Here is a 10,555-nt window from a genome sequence, read left to right on the forward strand (position 1 = left end):
GTGTGTGTGTGTGTGTTCTAGTCTTGGGGTTTGAGCTCAGCGCCTGGATTCTGTCCCTGAGCTTCTTTTGCTCAAGGCTAATGCTCTACCACTTGAGCCACGCTCCACTTCTAGCTCCTTTTTTTTGGTGGGGGGAGTCATTCATTGGGGATAAGAGTCTCACAGACTTTCTTGCCCTGGGCTGGCTTGAAACCATGGATCCTCAGATCTCAGCCTCCTGAGTAACTAGGATTATATGCATGAGTCACTGGCAGTGGGCTCTATGGAACACCGTTGTAGTTTCTGAGCAATATTTAAGCTAGGAGGCCAGCTATACCAAGCACAGGTCATGCAGGTGACAACTGTCAGTTTGCTGAAAGGGCAGCAACAGGGTATGATCTCACAAAACCACTGGGAGTGGCAGTGAGCGAGGTCCAAAAGGAAAAGACTTACTGTACAGAAAGAGTGGGGGGAACTTGGACTGCAATCCTTTTTCTCTCCTTGGCAGAAGGAAGGGGAGAGAGGATAAAAGTGCTCAGGTTAAGGATGAGGATTTGTGTTTTTTCCATTAGATAAAACCCCCCACAAACATTGATGTAATCCTGAAGCTTGAACTCAGGGCCTGGGCACTATCTCTGAGCTTCTTTTGCTCAAGACTCAACCATTTGATCCACAGCTCCACTTCTTGCTTTTGGGGAGTTAATTTATCAGAGATCATTGTCTCATACTTTTCTGGACTGGCTTCAAACTGCCAACTCAAATCTAAGCCTCTTAAGTAGCTGGGATTACAAGGGTGAGTCACCAGCATCTGGCTTTGATAGGCTCTTTATCTCTCCCAACTTCAGACTTGTTAAAGTATCCAGACTAGCTTCATTCCCACCCCTCAGTGGGAGTAAGACTGACATGTTCCTTGGGAGAATGGCAAAGAAAGGCCAAGAAGGCTCTGCCCATCCCATGATATTTGAAGAGAACTGGCACAGGCTAGGGAATGCTTCAGGATCCCTAATAGGGCAGTTGAGATGGGGATTTGAGCTTCTCCCTGCATTTGCTGTGGGCTGATCTAGTTGGCATCAAGGAGGGATATGGGAACAGACAAGTGAAGCCACTGCCCAGGAAGACTAGATGCTGACTGAGAACTAGCCAGAGTGCCAACACACAGCCCAGGGGAAAGGTCAGGCCAGCAAAAGGGCCACAAATCAGAACTGGAGGTCATAGGGCAGCCATGACTGGGCATCCTTATCCCAAAAGGTGGGATTCAAGCTGAGAGTTGCTTAAAGCCTAGGTTTGAAGTCAGTGGCTGTGGGGCTATCACAGACATGTGACTGGCCATGTTACTGTGCTTCTCTCATTGCTATAGAGAAGCTCCCATGGGAGAGAGATGGCCACCCCTTCTTCTAGGAAACAGACAATGCACATCAGTGCAGAACTTCCCTGAAGAGCAAAGCAAAGGGATGGAGAGAGACAATAATAGTTGTGCGAATAGGTTAGACTTTAGGAAGGCAAATGACACAGTGAGACCAAAGGAGGATACTCCTAGGGGAAGAACACAAGGGTATAATGCCCAGGTGCCTCTGATCATATAAAATAAGATTCATCCAAAAGAACTCCAGGAAATGGAAACAAGAGGGATTTTTTTTCTTTGTTAAAAAAGAAAGGTAAAGGAGTGGTCTTTGAGAAAGAGTGAGGAGGGGCACAGATGAAGGTGATGATCTATTTTCCGTTGCTATAACAAAACGCCGGAATCTGGGTGGTTTATGAGGAATAGAGGGCTGCTTGGCTTAAGGCTGTGGAGGTTGGGAAGTTGCAGGTCAGGAGGTGGCATCTGGTGGAAGTCTTAATTCTTCTCATCATCGTAAAGCTGAAAAGTGTGAGGAAGAGAGTGGGGCCATCAGGAAGGGGAGCCCTGCTTTACAACCACCTGCTCTTGTGTTATCTCTTCCAGGCATTAATCCCTTTCAATGACCTATAAGACTGGCCCCAGGCTGGGAAGGTGGCTCAGTGGTAGAGCGCTTGCCTTGCATGCCTGAGGCCCTAGGTTCGATTCCTCAGCTCCACATAAGCAAAAAGAAAAAAGCCAGAAGTGGCGCTGTGGCTCAAGTGGTAGAGCGCTAGCCTTGAGCTGAAGAGCTGAGGGACAGCGCGCACGCCCAGAGTTCAGGTCCCACGACTGGACTCCCCCCCCAAAAAAGACTGGCCCCCCCATCCCCATACTGCTAGTGTCAATTGAATTCTAAGATGAGGTGTTTTTTCGGGGGCGGGGGAGGGGTGTAGGTGTGGGGAGCATACCATGTTCAAACAAGGCGTAGGAAGATGAGGCTACTGACCCCAGGCCACCTGCTGGTTGCAGCTGGGCTAGCGGTCTTACTCAGAGCTGGGTCTGAGGAGGATAGTAAGGAGAGCAAGGTGTGTGTGTATGTGTGTGTGTGTGTGTGTGTGTATGTGTGTGTGTGTGTGTGTGTGTGTGGCCCCAGAGAGGGAGGGCTGACAGACGGGAGCTGAGTGCTCTGGACTCAACCTTCAGAGGAGTGGCTACTGGGGATGAGCATCCGACTCCCCCTCCGAACACCCTAGCCTTTTCCTGATTCCACTCTGCTGGACTCAGGGGCAAGACCAGAGCTTTTTGCAAAATAATGACTCAGAAGAAATCTGATGTTAAAAGAAATTTTGGAGGACATCATCCTCTGGTTTTAAAAAGGAGGAAACAGGTTCAGAGAGGGTGAGCAATTTGTGTTTGTATGTGTGCGTATGTAGTGTGTATGCTGCTCAGTTCTGGGTCACTGTCCCTAAACTTCTGTGCTCAAGGCTAGTGCTCTACTGCTTGAGCCACAGCTCCACTGCTGGCTTTTTGGTGGCTAACTGGAGATCAGTTGGGCTGGCTTTGAACTGAGATTCTCAGATTTCAGCCTTCTGTGTAGCTAGGATTACAGGCATGAGCTACAAGTGCCTGGCTGGGTGGATAATGTTTTTAAGGGTCATACAACGTACCTGGACAGTTTTCTGAAAACCTCTCCAGTGCCTTTTCTACTCCTCTTTGTTTCCCCTCTCTCTACCTCCCTCCTCTCTTCATGTGTGGCATTATTGAAGCTTGAACTCAGGACTCAGTGCTACCCTTAGCTCTTGGCCCCTCCCCCCTCCCCCCCCCCCCCCCGCCCTGCTCCGGCTGGTACTCTACCATTTTGCTAGAGATAAAAGTCTCACAGACTTTCCTGCCTGAGCTAGCCTTGAACCTTGCTCCTCAGATGTCGGTTGCTTGAGTAGCGAGGATTACAGGCATGGTCCACTAGAACTCAGTTTTTTTTCCCTACTTCTGTTCAGATCTCTGGCAAGGGAACACCACTAATGGTATAAGGTGATAGAAGGCAGATAGGGCCTGCTAATGGATGCTAGCAGGTTGGCTGCTTCCTCTTCTTCCAGGTTGGCTGCTTCCTCTTCTTCCACTGTCTGGTTTGAGATGTAACATCTGGGTTTCATCGCCAAGCCCAGAACCCCGAGCATCACTGGTATTCTCGAAAAAGTTTGTTAATCATTTACATGAACTGGAGCTATAGGGAGGTACTCTTTCCTTCCTCCTCCCTCCCCCCTCCCTTCCTCCTTCCTCATCTTTCTCCCTCTTCTCTTTCTCTTTCTTTTTCTTTTCTCTTTCTTTCTTTCTTTCTCTCTCTCTTTCTCTCTTTCTTTCTTTCTTTCTTTCTTTCTTTCTTTCTTTCTTTCTTTCTTTCTTTCTTTCTTTCTTTCTTTCTTTCTTTCTTTCTTTCTTTCTTTCTTCCTTGTACTGGGGTACTGGAGCTTGAACTTAGGACCTTGTGCTCTTGGTTGGCTTTTCACTCAAGCTCTACCACTTGTGCTCCACTTTTGGCATTTTGCTAGTTAATTGGAGATAAGAGCTCATGAACTTTCCTGCCCAGTTTTTGAACAACGATCCTCAGATCTCAACCTCCTGAATACCTAGGATTAGTTATGAGCCAGCACCAGTGCCTGGCCTTCTTGCTTTCTTATCCTCAGGGAACATCTTTCATACATCTGAAGTGGGGAAGGGAGGTAGAGGGAACCAATGCTTACCTGCCCACTCTTATCATGTGGTTATGCATGCATGCATACATACTCACATGTATAAACACACATCGGCCTGTTAGACTGTGGAGCTGGTAAGGATGTTGTAAGGCCCAAGATAACACTCTCTCCCCTTCTCCCCCTCTCTCTCATGCTTTAGCACTCCCCCAGGCCCACAGCTGTGGAGGTCTTCCTGATAGCACAGTCTTTAATCATGTTGTGGAGGACAGGATGATCTGAGCTGCAGGAATCTGCTTAGTTGATAACTTAATTTGGAGGCCAGGCCCCATTTGTAAGCAGTGACAGCATGCCCCACGGAAACCCAGAATTCAATTAGAGCCAAGCTGCCCATTCCTCATCCCTCCATGACCTTGCCTGGCTCCCTGCCAGCCACCATTCTCTTGGCTGAAAGCTCCCTGAGGTCTGCAGAACAAATTTCCCACCGGAGGTCTGGTCGACTTTTTTGATCCCCACAGTTTGGGGCTGAAGGGACAAGGTGTTCTTAGTCCCTGGACAAGGGCATGCAGGACAACTGCAAGTGTTTTGTGGATAGAGGGGCTTCCAGTCTTAAAGGTCTTCCCAAATGCCACCCAGCTTTCCAGGTATTGAGGGCTCACACTTGTAATCCTAGCTACTCAGAAGGCTAAGATCTGAAGACTGTGGTTCCAAGTCAGTCTGGGCAGAAAAGCTCGTGACTCTTATCTCTAATGACCTAACAAAAAGCCAGAAGTGGAGGCTGTGGCTCAAGTGGTAGAATGTCAGCCTTGAGCAAAAAAGCCAAACAAGAATGTAAGGTCCTGAGTTAAAAGCCCAGTACTGGGACACACACACACACACACACACACACACACACACACACACACACACACACACACACACACACACACACACACACACACACACACACACACACACACACACACACACACACACACACACACACACTGCCTTCCCCTTCCTCTGCAATGACCCACCCAGAAAGCCATTCAATGTGAGGCTACCTGGATTGCTTATCGGTAGCAAAAATGGAAATTAAGGTTGTTAGAAAATCATGCATTTTAATAACATACAAAGCAGACTCTAGGTACATGCAATCACCCTTATTCATACAAAAACTTCAAATGTGCAGTTAGCTAAGGACCACACAGCTTGGCATCAAGTCATAAGACTAGAATTTTCTTGTTAGTTCTGGAAGTTCACACCTATCTCTGATAATTCTCTACTAAAAATTCCTGGTGGTCTATGTTTGCTTTATAGTTCAGCTTCCTCATCATATGAACTATTTAGTTATCCTTCAGTTTGCATGCTTGCAATACATGGGTGTTGATTACCTTGAAAGTTTGGTCTAAAAGGGAAAGTTTGGTCTAGGGAGGTTTTAACTGGGCTTAGAAGAAAAGAACGTTACAGTCATCTAGCAAATTCTCCTATACTTCAGGAGGTTGAGATAAGGCAAGTGTCATGTGATTTCCTATTCCTTCCTTCCTTCCTTCCTTCCATACTTCCTTCCTTCCTTCTTCCCTTCCTTCCTCCCTTCCTTCCTTCTTTTCTTCTTCTTCTTCCTCCTCCTTTGAATGGAGATCCTCAGACCTCAGCCTTCCAAGGATTACAGGTATGAACCACAGGCACCAGGTTTCTTTTTCTTTAAGAAATGATTTTAATATTTCCACCAAAAATGTACATGTTTAAGGAAATACTTTATTTGGTTTGAACAACACACAATATATTTATGTAATTTTTACCATCAAGTTGAAAATGTGTTTCTTAAGCAACAAACAACAATAATACTGACAAGCCCAGTGCTGATGGCTGATATATTATATATTATAGCTATATAGTCATTAGTTACTCAGGAGGCTGAGATCTAGAGGACTGAGGTTAAAAGCTAGCCCAGGCAGAAATGCTCATGAGACTTTGTCTCCAAATTAACCATCAAAAAGCAAGGCTGGAAATGTGGCATGCATGTGCGTGCACACGCATGGGTGTGCACATACTTGTGCACACACACATACCAACTCTGGGAACAAGTTCTTTACTTTCTGAACATTATGGCTATCTTCTACTAAGTACACCTGGCCATAAAGAAAATAGAAATTGCAGCAACTCTGAGATTCTATCTCACTCCCCCCCCCCCAGTTAGATTGGCCAACATTACAAACTTAAACAAACGTTGACAGGGATGTGGGGGAAAAGGAACCCTATCACACTGTTGGTGGGGATGTGAACTAGTACAACACTCTGGAAAGCAGTCTGGAGGTTCCTCAGAAAACTAAATGTGGATCTTCTCTATAACCCAGCCATACCACTCCTGGGCAGGGCATCTACCCTGAACATCATGATCCAGGTTATGAAAAGGACACCTGCACATCCATTCTCATTGCTGCACTATTCACAAATAGCTAAGTTGTAGAAACAACCCAAATGCTCTACAATAGATGAATGGATCAAAAAATGAGGTATCTATACACAATGGAATTTTACACAACCATTAGAAAGAATAATATTGGGGCTGGGAAAGTGGCTCAGTGGTAGAGTGCTTGCCTTGCATGCCTGAGGCCCTGGGTTCGATTCCTCAGCACCACATAAGCAAAAAGAAAAAAGCTGGAAGTGGCGCTGTGGCTCAAGTGATAGAGTGCTAGCCTTGAGTTGAAGAGCTGAGGGACAGCGCCCAGGCCCAGAGTTCAGGCCCCACAACCGGACCAAAAAAAAAAAAAAAAAGAAAAGAAAGAATAATATTATGTCATTGCAGTGAAATGGATGGACCTATGACAAATCATGTTAAATGAGGTGAGCCAAGCTCAGAGTGACAAATGGCACATGTTTTCTCTCATATGCAAAAGCTAGATCTAAATTACACCAGGACATGATAAATTATACATTATTCTAGGCATTCACACACAGTGAGACCAAAGGAGGACACTCTTAGGAGATGAACACAAAAGCACAATGCCTATGTGCCTCTTGATCATACAAAATACTATTTATCAAATTAACTCAAGGAAATGGAAACAAGAGTTTTTTCTTTTGTGCTGTTTTTTTTTCTGTTTGTTTGTTTATCTGTTTTTGGGAGGGTAAGGGAGCACAGAAATGGAGAGATGAAGGGTGAACAAATGCAGCAGTGGTACTCACTGGACACTAGGTTGAAAATGAACCATACAACTTGTGGGTGGGAATGGGAGGGAAAAACTGGGAGAGAGTGAGGGAAGGGGTGACCTTATCCAAAATGTATGTAACTGTGACATCCCCTTTATAATAACAATAAAAAAGAAATTTGGAATCAAGAAAACACAAACTTCCCTTACTCAGATTCTTAGGAAGGCCAGATTTCTCTCTCCACTGTCCCTCAGCTTCTCTGCTTTGCCATTTAGCCTTTCTCCTGCACAATATCAGCCACTAGAGGGCATTATGAGAGCAGGTTTCCAGGCCAGCTTGGCACCAACTCTAAAGAGCCATCAACCAGCCCCGGTCCCTGGGCCTATACAAAGGGGGTTTTGAGAAGAGGCGGACACTTCATTAGTTGTGTAGGGTTGCAAGGGGAGGCAGGGGGAAGGATGACATCAAGAGTAGAAGGAGGAACTTAGCAAAGACTTGGGTAATTGTGGAGAGGTCACAGCTCACCTGTGTCCATACAGCAAGGCTTTCTGGTAGCATAGGGGTTGCCTAGTCCTGGAGATTAAACTATGGCTACAAAGCTGTGGGTCTGGGGAGGCTCTGGCATGTCAGGTTTAGCAAAGGGGGCAGAGCCAGTTCAGACAGGACATCCTGAGGTATCTAAAGGACTCGGGTCTGGGACTGACAGGAGTCTACCTCACATCGTATTAGAGACATAATTCTCAAGCTGGGCTAGATGCAAAGCCAGGGATAGGCTGGAAGGAGGGAAAAGCCAATGGGATAACAGTGTCCACCTCAGCCACAAACCAGGAGGAAGCTTGGACACCAATATGGAGCTATGGAAAATTCAGGCCTAGGACCTCAGACTCAGGCCTAGGGCTCACAAGTAATTTCAAATATTTATCCTATCTGGGTAGGAGCTATAGAATATAGGCTCTGCTCCCTACTAAGGGGACAGAGACCCAGTAGCTTGGGATAGACTCAAATATTTAAAAAAGCTCATGAGGATCAAGGCTGAAGATGACCAAGGCTGGATTCCTTCTGGGAAATCAAGTCAGAACCATACAATGCTAGTGTGGAAAAGGCTGGTGTGCATTCTGGTTGTGCATCCACAGCGAGTGGTAATAGCTCCAATGCTGGGCTCCAATTTCCAGGCTCACCTAAGCATGTTCACTGCCATATTGCTGCCGGAAATGTCACTGGTGTCAGCCATGATCCTTCCCTTCCTTCCTTCTGCCAAGGCTCACCATTGTCTTAGGAACCCTTTGAATCTCTCAGCCCGCAGCACAGCTCTCCCTGACTTACCCTGCCATCTTTATCTCTGACTCTCCCTTCTTCTCAGGGCATGCACATAACATTCTCTTAGTGCCTGGTACAGACCAGATTCCTTCTACCTTTGGCTTCCTCCCTGTCTGGAATGTTCTTTCCTGTTCCATCTACCTGATAAGCACTGAATCATCATCCTGCAGAACTCTTCAAGTTTCCCTGAGCTACCTGGTCAGCCTCCACATGATGGCAGGTATAATAATAAAGCTACACACTAAAACTATAATAACAATAGAGTTGCTGGTCACAAATCCACCTCTCTCTTTATCCCTTGCCCAAGAGGATTCTGGGAAAGGAATAAAGGGTATTCAACTCTCAGGAAGGTAGCGCTTTGTGGGGTCAAGGATAAACAGTAAATAGGCCAAGGCCAATATTCTAGTCCTATCCACTCAACAGCACAAAAGCAGGATGGATGCTTGTTTGTAGAGAGGCCCATGTGATCAGAAGCTACTCAGGGTAAGACTGGGAAAGGAGGAGGGTCATTAGACAGAGAGGACTGGGGTTCTTGCTTGAATGGACTTCACAGAACTTCTGCCGTAACTAGATGGTATAAGGAAGTGCACTATGTGCTTGGAAGAAAGTTCAGGAGCCTGACTAAAGTTTGGCCACACAGAGAATCTTTGTGGTGATGCCTTGTTTTTCTCCTTTGCTGAAATCACATTAAGCAGATCCTCAAACTATCTTAAAAAAAAAAAAAAAACCCACCAAGAACAAGATAGGTAAAACAAACATCTCAAACAGCAATTTCAAAACTATTTTTGGAATGTGACTGTTCGCTTAGGAGAGTCTGGAAGATTATTCCAAGCAAATTAAAAAAAAAAAAAAAAGATCTGGAAGTACTGAGTGTGTAGCTAATGTCCTTCCCCAGCCACCATGAGAGCTATCTGGTACATAACACACAGTTGGGGTCACCTCTAGGGGGAGACAATTCACTCCGACCTCTGAGGGAGATTGTGTTCCCTCGAACCTAAGGGGACCTTCTGTTTCTGCTTTGCCTCATGTCTCTTCTAAGGGCAGAAGTGATTCTGCTAAAACAGATGCCAGTGCTGGGCACGAATTGGATCTGGCATTTCCTATTTCCTTGGTTACAGCTTCTCTCTGGCCACATGAGGGCTATTTTGGGGTGGACTGTCAGAATCCATGCCTCGTGAGTCAGTGGTAGGGGACAGCGGGTTGCAGGGTAGAGGAGTTCTCTAAGTTCTTCCACAATTACTTTGGCAGAGGGCAATTGTTAGTCAGACAGTGACTCAGTACTGAAAGGAAGTTCAGGGTAGGACTTGAGCAACAACAACAAACAAAGAACAACCACCCAAGTTGGTATCCAGGTGCCACACCCTGACACAGCTGTTGGAGGTTTCTGTGAAAGTCTTGGGCTGCTTCTGCATGGTGTGGCGTGGGCTGTGTGGAAGCCTTGGCCATTGTGGGATGGGTGGTGTTGAGATAGGCCTTCAGGAAGGAGTCCAGGTTAGAGGAGGCCCTGTGGTAAAGTCCTCAGTGGTCTCAGAAGAGGAGGAAGATGGAGAGAGTTCTTTTTTTCTGGGATGAACATGGAGGACAGGCATGTGAGAAGAAGGCAGTTGTCTGCTAGCTGGGAACTCAGCCCTGCAGAGGTACTGAACCGTGCCTCCAACAAATACCTTGTTCTTAGACATAATAGCATCCAGAGATATGAAGTTGAAGTATGTGTTGTTTAAGCCATCCAGCTATCTGGGGAATTTTGTTATGGAGTAAGACATTTTGGTATGTAACTGTCAACCTTCCTGACTCTTCAACCCAATGCCAGGGATGGAGGCCTGTCCCTGGAGGGGTGGACTCCAGAGCTCTGTACCAGCTCTACAGATGTCATCTATTCTTGTGAGGGGGTTGTGCTGCCTGGTAGTTATATAGTTTGAGTATCATTTATGGTGGATTAAAAAAAAAACAACAAACAGCTGAGCACTAATGGCTCATGACTGAAATCCCAGCTCTCAGGAAGCTGAGACCTGATGATCACAGTTTGAACCCAGCCTAGTCAGGAAAGTCTGTGAGACTTTTATCTCCAATTAACCAGCAAACAAACCAGAAGTGGAACTGTGGCTCAGTAGTAGAGCAC

Source organism: Dipodomys merriami, unplaced genomic scaffold (assembly GCF_024711535.1).
Source record: "Dipodomys merriami isolate MVZ:Mamm:240054 unplaced genomic scaffold, mDipMer1.0.p SCAF_14, whole genome shotgun sequence".
NCBI classification, from domain to species: Eukaryota; Metazoa; Chordata; class Mammalia; order Rodentia; family Heteromyidae; genus Dipodomys; species Dipodomys merriami.